Consider the following 20,502-nt stretch of genomic DNA (forward strand, 5'->3'; position numbering starts at 1 on the left):
TTATTATTCCCTTGTTTCTGTCCATTCCCACAATCCCTCAATGTTCTGAGTGGTCTTAACAAATTAAATAAATAAATGACAAAACCATAATGCTCATGGGGCTCTTTGTTCGTTGAGCTAAAAATGCAGCCTGTATGAATGAAACACATTCTCAGTTCATTGCTAATCCTCTATATATATTATCCCTGTTAGTCTAGATAGAAAAGAATAAAATGTAGGACACTGCCAAATGCAAACAACAACAAATATCTACAGTAGTATAACTTGAACTGATGAAAATCATCTGGCAAATTTGGGGTTTAGGATGCTTTGGCAACCAGGCACTAAAAATGGATCAAAGGCAGTGCTTCAAATCTGTGTTATATAATTGAAAGTGCAGGATGCCAGTAAAACAGAAGGCTTTGGCCTGGTCCTGTGTCCATCAAAGTCAATGGCAAACCACCCACTGACTTCTTTGGTGCAGCATTAGGCCCTTAACAACAAAGCACGTAGGGCCAGATCTTTAAAGGTATTTGGGTGTTGCTTCACTCCACTTTGCAACACCTGTCTTAAAAGCCAAAATCTCATTTTCCAAAGGAATTTAGGCACCCAGAAGCCTAAATCCCATGGGAAACTGGTGCCTAAATCCATTTGGAAAATTAGATTTAGGCTCCTAAATCAGTTGTGTTTTGCAACATGAAGTGCAGCAACACCTAGATACCTTTAAAAATCTGGGCCTTAAGCACATGCTTAATTTGAAGCATATAAATGCGTGTAATTCATAGTTATGGAAGGCTCTTTTACACTGCTCTGGCAGCATAAAGGAGCGTTGAAATAGGTATAAATTACTTTTCAGAGCAGTATAAAGTGGCCTTTGTGTAAATGACAGTCAAGCCGATTGACTTCAATTGGACTGTTCATGTGTATCAAGTTAAGCACATGCTTAAGTGCTTTGCTGGATCAGGGCCAAGCTGTTGAAGAATTTTCACAAAAAGGGACTGCAAAGTTGGCTAGATAAAGACAAATGTGGGAAACCAAATTAAATTGTATAATATTTTGCTTTTCCAGGGGTTAGCCCCAGACTGTGGAATTAATTCCTGTAAGCATTTAGGATAACAAACCCCATTACTTTCCAATCCAAATGTAAAACTCATTTATTTGAAATTGCTTTCCTGCTAGCAACTTGTAGCATAGTAGCTGCTTAAAGATGGATTTAAAAAAAAAAATCTATGCACATGGTAACTTTTCTCTATGGGAGCACAAATATAGATGAAACCTCCCATGACAGATGTTAATCTATTTGTTAATCTTAGTTTCAGAAGGTACTCAGATACCACAATGATAGGTACAGGAAAAAAACCTACATAGGATAGATGGAATAACGGCATAAGAGATCACCTCTGATTCCCATGCCCTTTTGATGGAGCATTACATATTATGTAGACACATTTATATACTTTCTGATTGATTATGATAGTAACCAATATATTGTCTTTTATTTTCTTAAAGACAAACAAACTGAACCAGATACTGTTGAATAGCATGTGTTTTTTTTTTAACCCACAAAAATATCTGAGCTCTACTGTTTATCTGTTATGATTTCTCTCACAAATGATGAATGCTAGACATAGTGTGAGAAAAAGCTTTCTTGTGCTATTTCTGTCTGTTCCTGTGACTTCAAATCATTCCTTGTGACATTACATTTAGACTCTTAAATTGTAATGGATTTCTTGGATTTAATCCAAGACATTCTTTGATTTGGATTTATTTTTTGAAAAAAAGTCTTTGGGGGTTACAGATGGAATTGAGATTTTAAAGTAAAGTTAAATCCCACGACAAAGATGAATAAAATATTCAAACTAAACCAAATGTCTGGATCATCAGTAATTTATGTAAGATGTACCTATACCTATGAAACTCATGTACTCTAATGGTGAGGATGAAGGTACTTTTCTTTTAGAAAGTATGCTCATTTTTATCCATCTTTCACAGATTGTGTACTCTCCTCAGGCCTGACCCAAAACTATTTGAAATCACTGAAAATCTTTCCACTGAATTAAATGGGCTTTAGATCAGGCTTTTAGCTGTGCTTCTCAATGTTTTAATTTGGGTGAACTGAGAACCCCTCTGCTGTGTCTCAGTCACTAAATGTGTTAGTGTTCAGTATTGCTAGTCAGGTCAGAAAATATTTTATTTTGTTTTTCCTGCAGAAAATGTCCAAAAGATGGATTTTTGTCACAATTTTCAATGGAAAATTCTGATTTTTAGTTGAAAACCCACAACCTGAAAAGAGAAATGTTTGGACAAAAACCAAAAAAACATCCATTTTCAGCCAAAAACAATTCAGTTTTCGTTTTCTGATGGAAAAATCAAAATTTTCAAGGAAAACAGACACTTTCTGTGAAAGATTTTCTTCTTGCTAAAAACCAACATTTCCATTGAAAAAAGGTTTCAATGGGAAATGTTTGATCACCCCAATAGATCAGCTTCCGCTGCTGGAGACTCAGGAAGGTCCAGCTAGAGTAGGATGAATGAGACAAAGATTTGCTCGGGGCTTTGACATTTTTGTGGCCACATTTAGTCTATATCCATCCCTGCCTGCACGTTCGTGCACTCTCTTTCTCTCGCCTTAGGTCAATAATTCAGCTTGAATTAACGGGGCCTCTTCACTCAAAAAATCCACCAATACATTATATATGATTTGAAGACTGTATTTTGTTTTGAGCCTGATGTTTTGTTTCACCTGCTTTGCTGGATGCCATGCTTCTAAAATGTGAAACTTCCTTCCAGTATGGAAGTTCAAATGTTAACCTTTTCTTCAGGCTTGTTATTCATAGTGACTGTAATAGGGCACACAGGACTGAAGAGGAAGGATGGTGCAATGGGTGGGGGGCAAATTTTCAAAGGCATTTAGTTGGCTAGAGATGCAGAAGGGCTCCTTTGAAGATCCTTGTAGGAATGTACAGTATCTGCATTTTTAAGCATCTAACTACGTTTGAAAATCTGGCCCTCGGGCACTAGCTTAGGACTCAGAGGACACAGATTCAATTCACTACTCTGCTACAGACTTCCTAAATGACTTGTTTGAAGTACACAGGGTATGTCTGCACTGCAAAAAAAGAGACCCATGGCAGTGAGTCTCAGAGCCCAGGTCAAGTGCCTCAGGTTCATGCTACGGGGCTAAAAATAGCAGTGTAGACATTCCCACTGGAGCTTGGGCTAGGTGACTCACCATCCTAGACAGGTTTCGGAGCCTGAGCAGGAATGTCTATGCTGCCATTTTTAGTCTAGTAGTGGGACCCCTTATAAGCCAAAGTCTTTTGACCCAGGCTCTGAGACTTGCTGCTGCAGATTTTTATTTATTTACTTTGCAGTGTAGATGTACCTGTGGAGCTTGCCTACATTACAGGTGTTATAGAGCACAGCTACAGTGCTGTAACTGTGCCACTATCGCACCATAGTGTAGATGCTCCCAACAGCTTCCTGTTGCTGTAGGAAATCCACATCACTGAGTAGCAGTAGCTAGGCCAACAGAAACATTCTTCTGAGCCATGTCTACACCAGGGGTTAGGTCAGCATATTTTTTCACATCTCTGAGAGACATAACTATATTGATCTAAATTCTAAGTGTAGATCAGGCCCCGGGGCAGAAATTAATGGGAGTTAGGCATCTAAATATGTAAAAATCTGGCTCTTTGCCCCCTCTGGGCTTTAGTACTTTGTCTTTAAAATGGGGATAATATCACTGCTTTACCTCAACAGGAGTGTTGTGAGAATAAATGCATTAAAGATTGTGAGGGCTTAGATAACAGGGTAATGGGGCTTTTTATGTATGATGGATGGATAGATTTCATTTTAGCTGATGCAACTCTTGATTTCAATGGTTACTGAAAAGGTTCAAAGTTCAACTCTGTTGGCTTTAGTGGAGTTGTATACACTTGTAGCAGGTCTGAAGTTTGCCCTACTTGAAACAAAAAGCCCAAGTGAATATAAAATATCTCTCATTTTATTCATTAATTTATTTATTTGGATTTCTACAATTAAAAAAGGGCAGCCATCTAAGCCTCTAAGACCCCTGCCTCGAGTTACAAGAACAGTAAAATGTAATAGCAACTAACCCCTACAGAGCAAAACTCAGCCCTCTATAAAACATAAAACTCCTCCCGCAAGATCCAATCTCAATCTTCCACAGCTACGCAAATAGCTATGCCTTACTCTGAAGGTCAACAGATCAGGGCTGTTTTAGACTAGGATGGAGCTTTGTTCCAGGGGTGAGGTCCCATCTTGGAATACACTCTGCAACCAGTCCCCTTCTCTTAGGTTTTGTCTTCACTCGAAAGTTGTACTGCTTTAACTCTATTGGTATAGTGAAAGTGGTCCATCTCAATCCTGGTCCTCCGTTTGTGTGGAAGCAATTATACTGGTATAAAGGTGCTTACACTGTTGTATCTTCTTCTCATAAGAAAGCAGGAATATAACCTATACTGGTATCCAGCATGAGCACCTTCAGTGATCACAACTGTAATAGTTTGGCTCACATTAAGATGAATGGTAATATTCATTCAGAAATGAGAACACCAAAACTCTAACTTATAAATGTATCTGTTTGTGGCATTTTTAGAGCCTATCACATTTGTATCGAAGTGCAAGTGAGTTTCTGTTATGTTTGTAGTTAGCATGGTTTTGAATAAAAAATGCTAAGTTATTGGGCCCAATTCTCATTTAACCGCTGGCAGAATAAAAGGGCTTTAATGGCCACTCTAAGGCCCCCTTGCACTGTTGTTGCAATTCTCTGTACTAGTTCATAACAAATTACTATGGTCCTTTTTTTCTTCACATGAAAAAAAAAACATAACCCTAAAATTTCAGGAACAGTTGGTGTGAAAGATATATGCCAGATGACACTTATGGAAGTCAGAAACAGAGATCAGTATGGCATGTATAGGGGCAGTACCAGACATTTATTTTATCAACTCTGTCTTGCCACATAATTTTATCTTTAAAAGACAGCACAGCTAATACAGCACTTGCTGGGAAGTTAATACTTTAACTGTATGTGATAAATATTTATGAGTCAAAAGAAAGCCAGAGGCTAAGAGGTATATGCCATTTGTGAAAAGCTTAATGGACTCAGTTTAGGCCAATTTGAAACCTGTTTTGGGATGACCACTGTGTATATTTAATGATACATGAAAACATTAGTCTGCGTTTGGCACATCAGCAAATAATTGGACTGAAAGAAAACTTAAGTATAGTGTGCAAGATTTAGCTTCCGAGGACAAAATGAAATATATGATTATAGATGGAGAACATGTGACTTGGACAACCGTAGCTCTGGGACTTTGACCAGAAAGTATTACAGCACATATATGTGATAATGCAGCTGCTGTAGTCGAGGTTTGCTCCCATGTGAGGTGTGGTGAACAAATATATATGCACCGCATAAGATAATGAAGGCAAGTGCTCTAGTTAGGTACTTCAGATACTATCCTATGGGCTTCAAATGGTCTAAATGTGCTCTCTAAAAATGCATAGCCAAATGCATGGGTCATAATGGAGCAAAAAAAGCCTTTAATCATGGCCTAGGAAGGAGTGTCATGACCTGGGCAGCCTGATCTAGCAGTTGATGGAGGAGTCACGGCTGGTCAGATACCAGGAGGTCAGAGTCTGAGACAGGCCAGAGGGCAAAACCAAGAGGCAGGATCGGGTTACCAGGAGATCAGCAGCAGGCAGTAGGAGCAGGTATTGCAAGGAAAGCAGTCCATGCAGCTAGGATCCCCCACTTACTACAACTTCCTATTTTTGTGCTTGGTTTAAATAGAAGCTGGGAACTAAGCAGAACTCACCCTGGGATCTAATTTGTGGAGCTCTGCAAGGGGTCCTCTGTCAGAGTTCTACTTCTATTCTGACAACTATTAGCAGGTCATATGTGGGGAGTGGAGGGTCGGTACTTACTATTGCCTAGGAGCCCCATGGGCTAGAGTTCAAGACCTTTGATCCCTGATAAGGAGAAAGTTACTAGACCTGTGGTCCAATATCCTCAAAAGTATATAGGTACCTATCTGCCTTTTTGGGCACCTAATTCTACCATTTAGCTGCTACTGACACTTTAAAAACCACCATTCAGCTACTGCCTAGCCCTGTAAGCACCTAAGTTTCCACTGCTAAACAGATACAAAGCTAAGCATTTTATTCACCTTGCTGGCTTCTGAATATCCCTTTCTCAGGTGACTAACTCTCTGCATGCACTGAGGCTTCCATTAGGCAGTTGGCCACCTAGAGGTTAGGTGTTTCAATGTGAGTGGAGCAAACAACTTTGAGGATCTGCGCTGTACTGACTTGTGTGTGGTAGCTCAGTAGCAGTCACAACAAGCCCAGGTAAAAGAACATCTTATGAAACCAGTCCCTTCATGCACTTATACTCCTCCATGCTCCCCTTCTTTCTACAGGTGCTGTGATAAGACAGTTCATTATGGAAGAAACCATGTGCAATGTGGACATCACCACTATCCTGCCTGTCATTCATGCCCATAACCTGGGTGTCATCTTCATCTCAGATCTCTCTCTAGGTCCTTGCATCCAGCTGTGTCTAAGCTTTGCAGAATCTTTCTGCATAACCTCTCTAAGATATGGACTTTCTTATCCAGCTACGGTTAAAACTCTTATCTAGGCTCTCAGCATTATTGCTACATCCCTCTCTCTGGCTTTGGCAAATGCAATCTTGCCCCACTCATATTTGCTGCAAAGATCTTTTCCATAGCCCTTCACTTTAACCATTGCATCCCTCTACTGGTTGCCACTTCTCTGTCATATCCAATATAAGCTATTTGTCTTCACTTACAATGTCTCTCATGCCTATCCTCACCCTAACTATCACCACTCATTCAGTACTGAAAAGACAACCCCTGCCTCTGATCGACTCATGATTCCAGCCTCCATTGCCCACTTGTTAAATTTTCAAACAAGCACCTTCATGTTTTCTTCCATGCTGCTCACCATACTTGACAGGTGCTCCCCATAAACATCTACAAAGCTACTCCATTGTCCTTCAAATCCTTCCTTAAAACACTCCTTTGCTGGGATGCATACAAAAAACTTTAGCAGCCTAACTGCTGTCATGTGCTGAGAACACATGCTGATCAATATTCTCATTGTTTCCTTGTGCTCCCTTGTCAGTGTATCTGTATCTATCTGCTGTCTGTCTTATACATAGATTTGGGGCATGGGCTGTCTTTTTACTCTGTGTTTAGATAGCACCTAGCACAATGGTTTCCTGATCCGTGCCTGGGGCTCCTACACACTCTGATAATACAAATAATAAAAAATATTACAATTTCCTGCATTAATGGATGCTTTCTAATGAAGCTGATTGACAGACTTGCAGCTTACAGTAAAATTGTCTACAGTTTTATTGATTGGCTTCCTGTGTATTTCAGCAAATACAACTACAGTGACATTGAACAATCAATTAGCCACTACTTGCCCTATTTACATGCTAAATATCACAGTCCATATTCTCACTTAGGATCTGGCCACTTCATGTTGCTTGGGATCCAGATTCTGGCTGTTACTGCCTAGATGAGAAATTCAATAGCAGGATAGTGCAGGGCCTGGGCCAAAACAAAGTGTTCTCAGGTCCTGTAATTATCTACTCTGTCTTTGGCTACAGCACATGGAGAACTTTCTACTTTTTCACTCTTACTTACTTGAAAATGATTGAAAACTCTTTGATTGGACTAGTTTTCGTGTGTGTTCATTAAAAATTGACTGAAGACAGTAACAAACTGATACAAAATAAAACTGATCACTTTGAAAGAGAGCGAGTTTCTCAAAGACTATTCTTTGTACAAAGCACTATATATTTTGCAATCCTTGATCTGCATGAAAATATTAGAATAAGTTTACTTAGTTGCATATGGGCCTTACCCACTGTCTCCCACTGCAAAATCCTAAATTATTTACTAATTAGGCAGCTAATTAGAGAAAGGTACTCAAATCTCATTGTCTTAATTTCCATCAATAAGTATTTTTGTAAGAATTTGAATGATTTGAACTGGCAAGAGAATCATGTAGAGAATATGAAGCCACATTACAGATGTTGTGAGTTGTGTCTGTATATTTGTCCACTTTGATCACCAGTCAGCACCTTCACAGAGAATTGAAAGCAAATTGTGAGTGTTTTTTTTTCTGTATTATCCTTGGAAATACTTTGATTTTTCTGAGGGGAAAAATGGACAGAACTATCTGCAAGTGAATTAATCTACCATGGAAAAAGGAAGATAACCATGAATTTATTAGTAGATAAATGTATTTCTCATAATGAACAGCAATTAACCACAATTTATAAAGCTTGCATCTTACCTTTTAGAATACAGAAAAACATCAGCTGAACAAAAACTTGACTTCAAGTCTAGAACCCTTTCAAGTCTTTGATTTTTAGGGACATTGTTTTCTTATAGATCAAACCATGTAGTATTAGTTTTGTTGAAAAGTCCACCTGATTTTTTTTCATTAGTTCCACTGTGGAATAACTACCAAATTTGGTGAAGAGTGTCTATGTTTTACATGTCTTTCTTAGATCTTAGAGAAATGACCTCCTATTCTTGAATTTTGCTCATTAGAAGCTCTTGGAAATATTGTGCCCACACTGATCCATGATCAGAAGAGGACCTTACACACATAGAACTGTCCTGGCCTTACGTAAGAGGCAGGATGAAGTTGACTATGATTTCCCATCCTTTAAACAATATCTTCTCTATGCCCCTATAGGGTAACTGTAAAAGTTGGGGACTGTCTAAATAAAGACATCCATGACCATGGTGTTGTCGATGCACTAGAATGTTTTGGATTTAACTTCAGTCTCCCACATGAATCAGCAGCACAATCAGAACACTGTATATGTGATGACCTGCGTTAGACAGCAACAGAGATGTTTACTTTAGCTTTTTTATTTTCACTTTTTAGATGTAGTAAATAGTGTTTTTAAAAAGGACTGATATAATGGCAATTCTATAACTGAGGTGTAACTTAACAGTTTGTGGGAATTTTCTGGTTTCACTTTACATGAGTTTATTCTCCTTGCATTTAGCTTTGTTTTGGGGGGTCGAATGAACTCAAAAAACTCCAAGCAAAAGTCAGACAGATCCTTCATCTTCATGTAGCTTTAGGTCACAACTGAGTTGAAACCCAAGTTTCTGCTGGTTTCTTGTGGTTCCTACTTGAAGATAGAACTGAATCCAGGTTCACTGAAAGGTTGACTAATCCTGCAATGAATGTGAGCTGAATTGCAGTTATGTAACTAAAATATGATCATTCTCAGACCCCATAAGCTAGGAAAGAGTTTTCAGTTGTCTCTTGGCTTTCTGTTGCATGGCAACAATGTCCTTTCATGTCTTGAGGAGGGTTTGATGCTGAGTGCTCCCCACCCTGGTCCTTCAAGAGCTGAATTGGGCCATGTGGGCCCAATCAGCTAATTAGGTTGCAATCCAGGGGAGCTTTAGGCTGGAAGCAACTAATTAGAGAAAGGTTCAACTGTGCAGGAACAGGTGGGGCCTGTAGAGCCAGAGAATGGGCTACACAGTGGGCAGCTGGAAGTCAGGTACCAGTCTCTTACTGAGAGAGAAAAGGGGAATGAGAGTATAAGGAAGCAAGTAGTCCAGGAAAGGAGCAGTGAAGGGAGAGAGTCAGAAAAAGAGCCAGCCAGCCAAGAACTGCTGAGTTGAGGGTCCCTGGACTGGAACCCAGAGAAGAGAATGGGCCCAGGTTCCCCTGCCAGCCACTGAGGATATAGTATAGAAGTAAGGCAGCGAATGGGAACACTTCCTTGGACTGCTGATGGACTGTATCCCAGAAGGGGTAATGCTGAGTGACCTAGCCAGAATAATCACATAATATTTTCTCCTGTGCAGCTAGATGAGTCCAGTACACTGTTGTTTTCCTCTTTCTGCTTCACAGTAACAAACATTCAGAGGCTGAAGTCTGGCAAGCACAATTTAAGAGCCTCATATTAATTCCACTCCAGATTTAGTACAAAAGTTGTATTTCTGCCACAATCTTCTCACACCAGTTTTGAAGCCAAGGATTTGGGGAGGTAGTGGGAAAGAGCTTTGAAATGGAAATTCAGTTGACACTTTAACTGCACAGTAGTTACCAACAGACTATAAGATCTATAATTAAATTTCCTAAAGTTTCAAACACAAGGTCTCTTACCCTGCTGATAAAAATGACATTTTTATAACCTCTGACAAACTCTGAATTTATTCTCACCTCTTCTAGCCCACAGGATGATTTTCTTGTAACCAAAATACACGGGAAAGATAATTAAATTGTATATTAATTGTGGACCACCCCATAGTGGTTCATCTTCAGTCCCCCCTAACATTAGGTTTGAATATACCATTTACATAGTCTATAATAATTTGCCCGTTTATATTATGTTTATACCCTATATATAGACATCCTGAGCACAGGTCTCCTTTTCCATTGTTTGCAGCTGCAGCCTTTGCTTGGTTTTTCCCATTTGTTGCCTCTGACTGTTTTGTGACTGTATCCTTAGGAGCATTTGCTGTACTCTGTGTGAGTCATAGTAAGGAATCTGCTGGAAATCCACTACAAACTTCAACTGGAAGGCACTATGTTCTCCATCCCTCGGTATTGCTCTGCTCTCCTCCCTGCATAAATGGAAACCATAATCCTGTCTCATCCCCATTGTTGCAAATTAGCCATTGCTGGCAGTAGATCATAGTCTGCTTTTGGCAGTCATTTAGTATTTGTGCATCTAGTTCTGAAGGTCTGGCCAAGACAATATCTCCAGTAGATACAGCCTGCCGCTCCCCCAAATCCAGTCATTGTGCTTTCTCATGCCTGCTACATTACATTATTTAATTCACCTCTTTTATTTTCCTAACCTCATTCTGAATTATTTCCTTCTGCTCTTCTGTTGCTATGCCTCAGGGCTGTTATGTGAAATATACACTGTACCTTTGTTTATTATGCTTACTAAAAGGTATATTTTCATCTCAGTGGAGAAGGAGAGAGAACTCCCTGCACATTAATACAAAGATATATTCCATAATATTGTGTGTCTACAAGCTACTGAGTACCTTTAACTTCGCCCCTCATAGACTTGGGCCCTAATTTAACTTTAGTCTCTTACATGCACTCTTTAAGTGCTAACTACTACAGTCGGTTTAAAATGTTCTGACAACATTTTCTGTTGGAAAATGCCATTTTGTCAAAACTGAAACTTTCTGCATGAATGTTGTCAATTTGATGAAATTGCATTTTAAAAACATCAAAACAAAGTACTTTAATAATGTTGATGTTACATTTCAACATTTTCAGAATGGAACTTAGATTTTTTATTCTAACATGACATTTTATTTTGAAATTTGTATTAAAAATAAACAATTTAAATGTTTTTATTGACCCAAACTGATTTTTTACAATTTGTTTCACAAGAAATTTTAGCTTTGTTTACCATTTTAGAATGACTTTTACCAAATGTCAGCATTTCCCACAGAACAGAATTGCATTTCCTGACCAGCTCTGCTAACTACATAATAGTGACAGATGTAACAACAGAAATGAAGGAGCAAGGCACAGTGGTTATAGGAGAGACCAGGGCATCTAAAATCCTATTACCCTCTGAAGTAGCATAAACCAGTGAGTCATGAGGGTTAATTGTAGTTTACAAAGAACTTAAGTCCTTGTAGGGTGACCAGATGTCCTGATTTTATAGGGACAGTCCCGATGTTTGGGTCTTTTTCTTATATAGGCTCCTCTTACCCTCCACCCCCTGTCCCGATTTTTCACACTTGCTGTCTGGTCACCCTAAGTCCTTGGATAAAAGGGACCAAAATGAAGCAAAAACTTTGCAGATGTTTCTAAAATACCGGCCAATGACCATTGTAAATATTTTCAAATTGGGATACCTAAAGCTAGAAACCTAAATACACATTTAGGTTCTATATAACCGGCTTGAGCACTCAAGCTGGGCAACATTTTTTCCAACAGTTTTCTGTTGGAACATACTGATTGAACTACCAGCCTAGGCTCTCTTGGAGCAGTTCCCTGGGCTGCCAGGAAGTTAGGTAGCTGCTTCCCAGAGCTGGTCAAATCCCCAGCTCCCGGGGAGGCAGCTAGCCCAGGAAGTTGGGTAGTGGGAGCCAGCTACAAAAATTCTATTTTGATTCTCTCAAAATAGAATTATTCAGAATGTTTGCAACCATTTTGAATTTTCATCACAACTAAAAATGGAAATGTTTCAGAAAAATGTTTCTGAGGGGGAAAAATGCTATTTTTCCATCCAGCCCTGCTGAGCACCACTACCTCCCATTAAAGATACACAAGGAATGTAAGTTAATGTAAGGTAAAGTATATGTAGCTGGGGTTTTCCATAGGATTTTGAAGGTTAATATAGGTGCAAGAAGACTGGAAGACAAGCAACACCTCTAGGAAGAAGATATACCATTTAAGATTGTTCTGAAACACTTTTGGGGAAGAATGTAAGCTTATTAGTTCCCAATATTGAGAGAGCACTTGATATGCCTTGGTCAATGTGGGAGTTGGTTCTGAGTCTCATCACCCAATAGGGAGCTCTGGATGGGATCCTGTCCCAGGAAGGTAAAATGCTTCCTGGAAAGCCCTGGAATGCAGGGGAGTTGTGAATCTTTTTGTATCCCTTAGGAACATACAGCAGGATTTGGTTAGTTTCACTAGCTGCTGTGGAGTAGGGCCATAATTCTCTCTTCTCAACCCTCTTGGGACACATGGTGCTAGGAGGGAGCTGCTCTTGCACCTCTTGTGCCCATCTCTCCGTGAGCAAAGACCAGACATAATTTAGCCCGGTCATAGGGCATCCACTTTCTTCCAGAGTCCTCAGTAACTCCGCACAAGCTTTCCACATATAAATAGCCCTTTGTAGGGCTGATTTATTACATAAGTCCCACCATCATAATCCAGAAATCTCTAGCACAACACCGCCAATATATTCAATCTTTCAAGTCCCAACAGTCCCTCAACATACCTGGTATAGCTCTGGTGTCTCTCACCATGCCTCATCCCAACTCCTCAAGCTGGGGTGCTTCTGAGCCCTGGTTAGTCCCCTTATTGTATCCTTGGAGGAAGGGGGGGCAGCAGTTTTAGGAAGAAATCACTTGAGACACAGAAAGCTGTAAACCTTGAAAAGCAGCCATTTATTGCTACACACTGAACTAACCAACAACCAGCCAAAACCGTCTGGGCTATCCCCAAATAATCTAACTCAGATGCCATAGCAACAACAAGATTATATTACTACGACAACCAAATACATAACATATTCCTCTCCCCTTAATGAGAACATCCCCTAAATAAAACAATCCCGGCTAAACCCTGGGGATTATTTTGCCCTGTAACCATGGACTCACCCTAGCTAAAGATCCAGCCATTGAGGAGGCCTTCTATCTCTAGGTGGATTACAGCGGACTTCTGGTGTTGGTGTACCCGAAAGTATCTTGGGCGCAGGCCTGACAATGGGCTCAAGGTTCATAGTGCCAAAGCAAGATCATAATTGGGCCCAATATTTTATTAAACTTCTCAGTGCAAGATCTAAGTCACCTGAGCATGGTGGGCTGGGCTGCACCCATCAAGGTATCTATGTGAAAACAAATCTAAATGGATCAGTATTTATTGTACAGACTGTATTGGTTATTAACAGCTTTATTAAAAAAAACAAGCAAAAACACCTTCCCATTATGAACAATCATATGAGAGGCAGAGTAAATTGTGTTGGCAAGATGGCAAATACAGTACAAAGAGCAAATTGATGAGACTGCAAGTGAGATCTCCTCTATTATGTGATCTCAGACATTCTGAGTGCTTTATATTCAGCATAATGTTTTCAATAAACATTCCAAGCCAGCATGTGGTATTTCTGAGAGCCCTGGCAGCTTATTTCTTATAAGGTACTAGTCAGACTTGCCAGCTTTTACTGAAAACCTCTTTTCCCCCCCTCAAGAATAAAAAGTTTGCTTGTGAAGAGCCAAAAGTGATCTATTGATAACTAATATTAAAAATATGCTCACCCTTTTGCAGATGTGACCCACTTTTAACCCTAGTAAGATACGCCTTCTGTGGCAGATAAAATATGTACAAGACTGCCCTTGAGTAGCAATTCCTCTTTGTAGAGGACCCATCAAATTATTTTTTTTCGGGAAACTGCTCATCTGGGAAATAATCTACAACACCCTGAAGAAGTCTTTGTTACCCCTACAGTTCAAAATGTATATAAGGCTTTTGGGAGAGTTAGGCTCCAATTAGAAGAGCATGTGTTGTATTTTAAGAACAAGAACAAACCTATGCTCAAAATTAAGCATATGTTTAAGTGCTCTGCCTGATTTGGGGGGAATTGTATGCAAGTGTCTATCATGTCTGATCTGACCAGTGCAGTGGAAATAATGACCCAGTGGGTGTATGAGAATAGGGTCTGGATGAGGGATAGTTGATGTTGATTCAGTATGGATAAAATGGAAATAATCATGAGGAAAAGCAACCGTAAGTGTTTCTGAAGGCTATATTGACATTACTGACTGAGGGAGTGATCTGCCATCTCCAAATCAAGTCCATGATGTAGGTGTTTCATTAGATCCGACGTTGCTGCTGGATAAACAAGTACCAGTAATGACCAGTTAAGTATTTTCCCTTTTCTTATGGCAAGGAAAGTGAAATCTTGCCTACTGGGTGTTGACCTACAATGTCTAGGGCACTTAGTTCATGGCAAGCTGGAATGTAAATCTACCCCCTTACCAGCCTGCCACACATGAAGCCTGTGGACTCTGCAGCTGCTTACTAAAAGTTCTGTAGTGCACTTTGATCTACTTGCTTTGTAATCAGAGTAGATTAAAGAGCACCAAGGAATTTTAGTGCACAGCAGTAGGGTCCACATGGACACTTAGTGCATGGCAGACTGGTGTCGGGTAGATTTACAGCCCAGCTTGTCACAAACTAAGTGTTCATGTAGCTTTCCCCTATGTCACTGTCATCTTAAGACTACTGTAAGGCAAGCCACTTGAGGCTACACAGAGTCCATTTCAAACTGAAGTTAGCACAGAATGTGGCTTTCTTTACTAATTAATGCATTATGCAGATAGCTCTGCAATGGCTGCCCATTTGTTTCTACAATAGTTTAAGGTTTAAACCTATGAAACCAACACCTTGAACAGTTTTAGATTTCTTTACTTCAGAGGCTAAAAGCTGAGATCAGCAGAATGCAAAAAGTATAGCTCCATTTTTGTGTGATAAAGTATTATCTGTTCATTGGATAAACAGTATTCAGGATTATAATCTTGTAGAGCCCACTCTCCATATGCACATGGTAGAAGTTTGGAAGGGCTAGTCTTACCTCTATAAGTCCTGACTGATTAGGAGGCAGGCAGATAAAGGGTGTGACCACAGAGCCCTGTTTGGCTAGAAAACTAAGAGAAAACAGACTTGCTGCTGCCAGACTACCTTGTGCTGGAGATGGGGGCAACTCAACATTGATAAGGGCACATTTTATTCTTGCTGCTGAAACTATTTGAGGGGGCAATCTCAAGTTGCTCAAATACAATCTTAAAACTGAGTTAAGGGATCAGCTCAGGGAGCAGGCTAGAACGTAGCTGCAGCCAGACCAAAGGAGTAGCCTAGAACCAATAGAGGATCCCTGACCAGCATGACAATGGATACCAGGAAATGCAGCAGAGCCTGTGACCACTATGTGCTCACACCACACCCAGGCTTCATCAACCACTGTAGTTAGGAGAACTTGTACTATGCAAAGGGCCAAAGGTACCCTGATTGGGAGCAGTTCAGATTCTTGATCAAGTAAGGTAGTTTTCTATGTATTTAACTGTTGGGGGACTGTGGTGTAACATTGTTGGGGGTGTGGTCCCACAGACACAAATAATCTCTGTTACTGAGGTTTGGCTCTACCCTGATAAAAGGTTTAGTATTGCATTTATTTCAAGGGTTAATTCCTGTTTTTCCCCAAGGGTTATAGAGTAAACCAAGAGGTTTGGACCTAGTGAGAGGCAAATGGTGTTTCTTACTTCGAGGCTCATGGTGTGGAATCTGGGATGACACAATGAACCAGGGTATCCACACCATGCTCTGATATTTTATAGATGTTAGTTCTGTCCACTTCTCAGAATGCTTAGGAGTTTTTGATTGTTTGTCAAGATGGGTTCTTTTCTCCCTGATGGGACATTCTAGTTCTACAAGAAGTGCCCTCTTTCCCCATAGACCTGTAAATACAAATAAGATAGAATATACTATTAGTTGTTTTGAGGTTTTTTAGTAGAAGCCCCTGACTGTGAGGGGTTGTATAAGGAACTATAGTATCGGAATATTGTTTCATTTGTGCTATGTCTGGGAGGCCAGGATGACTGTGATCACAATTGTTACTTACTACTCACCCACAGAGTGTGGGTTAGTGAAGCATCAAAATATAGCTCTGCCCTCCTTCCTTTTTTCTAGATGTTAGGATGTGCTGAGCTGAGACCATTGCTACTGGGGTTGCTTAATTGCCTCAAAAGACTAAACAAACCAACCTTCCCCACCGTACCTATTAATTTTATATGCTGCTGCTCCCTACCCTCCCATGTTTGTTTCAATCACCTGTTGTGTCTTGTCTTAAACTAAAATTATACCCAGTCTGCGGCAGGGGCTGCCCTTTACTACACGTCTTTAGAAAGCCTAGCACAATGGGTTGGAGCATCTAGGAGTTACTGCCACACAAGTATAATAGAATCATTCGTATCCTTTTTCATTGAGGTTCTGCTTTTCTTTCTCCTCCTAGGCCTTTCCCTTTCCAATGTGAGTGTTTTCCCCTCAGGCTCCCATATTCCTCGCTTCAAGCTCAAACTGCTATCCTTGCAGCTTTTAATATCTGCCGCGAAGTACTTCAGAGACTTGTTTACTTGGTCTTGGGTACCTCCACCTTAAATCACACATGATCTAACTCAAAATATCCAGTCAGATGGAGATTAAATCTCCAAGTAGATGGGATTGTTTTATGCCTTAGGCATAGGAGAACTAGCAGAGAGGCATTTGAGCCCTTTAAAAACCTTATGATGGTGTGCCAGACTGTATGTGGTAGGCTTCACAGGAAGGCTAGGGGCAAAGTAGGAGGAAAAGAAGAGTGTGCTGTGATTAAGGTTCAGGACTGAAACTCAGGTTTCAGTTCCCACCTCTGCCAGACTTCCTGTGTGATCTTGGGCAGGTCACTCAGTATCCCTAATTTACTGATTGAGAATGGAGGCACAGAGTATTTTTTTTCTCTTTGTCTTTATTTATATTGCAATTGGGGGCAGAGACTGTCTCTTACTGTGTTTCTACAGTGTGTAGAAACACAGGGTCCCTAGTCTTTGTTGGGTCTCTAGATACTACTAAAATACAACTTAATACTAACTGGAAGAAGCAGCTAGAGCCGTGTTTTTGTGAAGGGGTTACATTTTGGGAAGGGATGTCTGGCTGGATGTGGGGTTAAATCTAAAGATTTAATTAAATAAGCATCAAGATCTGAACTGATCCGCCAGTCTTATTAAGGTTCATCCATACCAGAGATGCATACCTTAAATGCATTTAAGGTATTCTGTAGTCTCATCAAGAAAAGCTGAAGTCAAAGACTGAAATTCGGCCTCTAGACATTAGTCAGGTCTATATAAGTGATTTGGCTCTGGAAATCTCACACAACTTACAAATGATCCTTCTCCCTGAGTTGACTGTAGTTAGGAGAACTTGTACTATGCTCCTGTATCATCACTGCTTTCCTTACTTGACTGTCTTATGTTAGAAGCTATTATGTTTTTTGATTGCTATACGCTCTCTCAGAATTGAGGGTAATAGGAAGTACATCAAGTGAAAGTCTTTTTCTTTGTACATAAAAGTTCTGTTTCAGGAAACACTGTGCAAATGGCCCTTATCTCCTCAACTTTACAAGCATTGTTTCAAGACAAAAAAAGGCTCAAAGCTATGAGAAACATTCAGTAATGATGCATTCACTGTAAATATTTTTGCAAATTCCCAGAGGTTTTTTTTTTTCCTTATTATTCAAACTGCTTGTACCCTGCTGAATAAGCAACTTTTCAGCACATCTAAGAATAATTTGCAGAATTTATGCTTCTGGAGGATGAATATGTGCTGCAATCTAATCTCTCATGAAAGCACTTACCTATCTCAATATATAACACTCAGAGTGGGGTTCAAACATACTCTCATAAACACGATTTGTTTTTCAATTTAGCTGTAGTAAAGTTGTGCCTTGGATCCTATTGCCTGAGAGTCGTACACAAAGAAAAGGGACAAACATATTAAAGATTAATATTAAATCATAATTCAGTTGTTAGTGTAACGGACCTCACTTTTCAAATGCTGCATTTTTTTAAAATTAGAGTAGAATGCTTTCCTCTGGCAAAGAGAAGTGTGGTGTTCTGGCTAATCCATTCATGATGGCATATGAGAGAAGTTTCTGATCTCTCCATGTGGTAGCTCAGTAAGCAAAGCTGTCTCTACATGTGTGCCATTAACCTGAAAGTAACTTACATGGTGGTTTAGCATACAGTCATAGGCAGCATGACTTGTGCTGATGCATGTGTGATTAATGTCTTGATGAATGGCAAAACTGCATTTATGCCATTTTCACTTCTGCACCAGAGGCTGAACAAACTTTTAATTTTTAATTTGGAAACTGGCATAAAAGCCCTAACATGAACCAAGGGAATTTTTTGTCAATTTTGGGTGGTTTTTGTGTGTTTCGGGGGGGGGGGGGGGGTTGTTTGTTTGTTTTTGGTGTGTGTGTCTTGGGGAGCCACAATCATTCTTTTTTGATGTAAACAAAACTGCAGTCCCAAGCTTCCCCTGATACTGTAGGTATTCCATATTGTCTGAATTTTTATGTTAGGGGAGGTCATTGAACTCATATTGGGCAGTTCCAGCTTCAGTTTTCAAAATCTAAAGCACTATTAGATATTTTAATTGAGAGGAAGGAAAATGGGAAATGACTGCCTAGGAAGGAGTACTGCAGAAAGAGATCTGGGGGTCATAGTGGATCACGAGCTAAACATAAGTCAACAGTTGTAACTCTGTTGCAAAAAAGTCAGACATCATTCTAGGATGTATTATCAGGAGTATTGTAAGCAATTCATCAGCTCTACTCCACACTGATTAGGCCTCAGCTGGAGTATTGTGTCTAGTTCTGGGTGCCACACTTCAGAAAAGATGTGGACAAATTGTAGAAAGTCCAGAAAAGAACAACAAAAACGATTAAGGGTCTAGAAAACATGACCTGTGAGGGAAGATAGAAAAAACTGGGTTTGTTTAGTCTGGAGAAGAGAAGACTGAGAGGGGACATGATAACAGTTTTCAAGTACATAAAAGGTTTTACAAGGAGAATGGAGAAGAATTGTTCCTCTTAACCTCTGAGGATAGGACAAGAAGCAGTGGGCTTAAATTGCAGCAAGGGCAGTTTAGGTTGGACATTAGGAAAAACTTCCTAACTGTTGGAGTGGTTAAGCACTGGAATAAATTGCCTAGGGAGGTGGTGGAATTGCCATCATTGGGGATTTTTAAGAACAGGTTGGACAAACACTTGTCAGGGATGGTCTAGATTAGGGGTCGGCAAACTTTTTGGCCTGAGGGCCACATCGGGGAATAGAAATTGCATGGCGGGCCATGAATGCTCACAAAATTGGGGTTGGGGTGCAGGCTCTGTAGTGGGGTTGGGGATGAGGAATTTGGGGTGTAGGAGGGTCCTCCGAGCTGGGATCGAGGGGTTTGGAGAGCAGGAGGAGGATTAGGGCTGGGGCAATGGGGAAGGCTCAGGGTGTACAGGCACTTAATGGTGCTTACCTCAAGCGGCTCCCGGAAGCAGTGGCCTTCTCCAGCTCCTATGCAGAGGGGTGGCCAGGCGGATCTGCGTGCTACCCATTCCACATGCACCACCCCTGCATCTCCTATTGGTGCAGTTTAACTAGACAAGAGACAATTATATTCCTAAAGTCTTTGTCTTGTGACAGGGATAGTCTTTACCATGTGTATGTACAGTGTCTAGAACAACAGGCCCCGACCTTGGTGGGAGCATTTTTGTAATGCAAATGATAAATTGTTCACTTGTATTAACATGTTTTTTTTTTTTTTTCTTTTTAAAGCCCACTATTTTAGATCCCTGGGAGAACACAATGGGAGCCTGCCAGAGTATGAGCTACCTAAACATTGAGAACTGTGTGTCTGGCCCTGTGCAGAGGCCCAACTTAACTTCCCTTGAAGTTGATGGGAACCTTTTCAGTGAATTTAAAAGGAGCTGAATTAGCTCTGAGGGTGCAAGGAGGCAGATGCATTATAACACAGGCCCTTAGCTAGGCTAATGTCAGCAGGTGCTCTGACCTCTCCAAATGGGGTAGGAGGGCTAGATCACATGCACACACCCTCCTGCCCCTTGGAAAATCTGTTTGTCAGCAGAAACTCTCTAGAAGCTCCTTGTGGAAACTCTGCAATTGAAGTGCATAG

This window comes from Malaclemys terrapin, chromosome 5 (genome assembly GCF_027887155.1).
Source record: "Malaclemys terrapin pileata isolate rMalTer1 chromosome 5, rMalTer1.hap1, whole genome shotgun sequence".
In the NCBI taxonomy this organism is placed as follows: domain Eukaryota; kingdom Metazoa; phylum Chordata; order Testudines; family Emydidae; genus Malaclemys; species Malaclemys terrapin.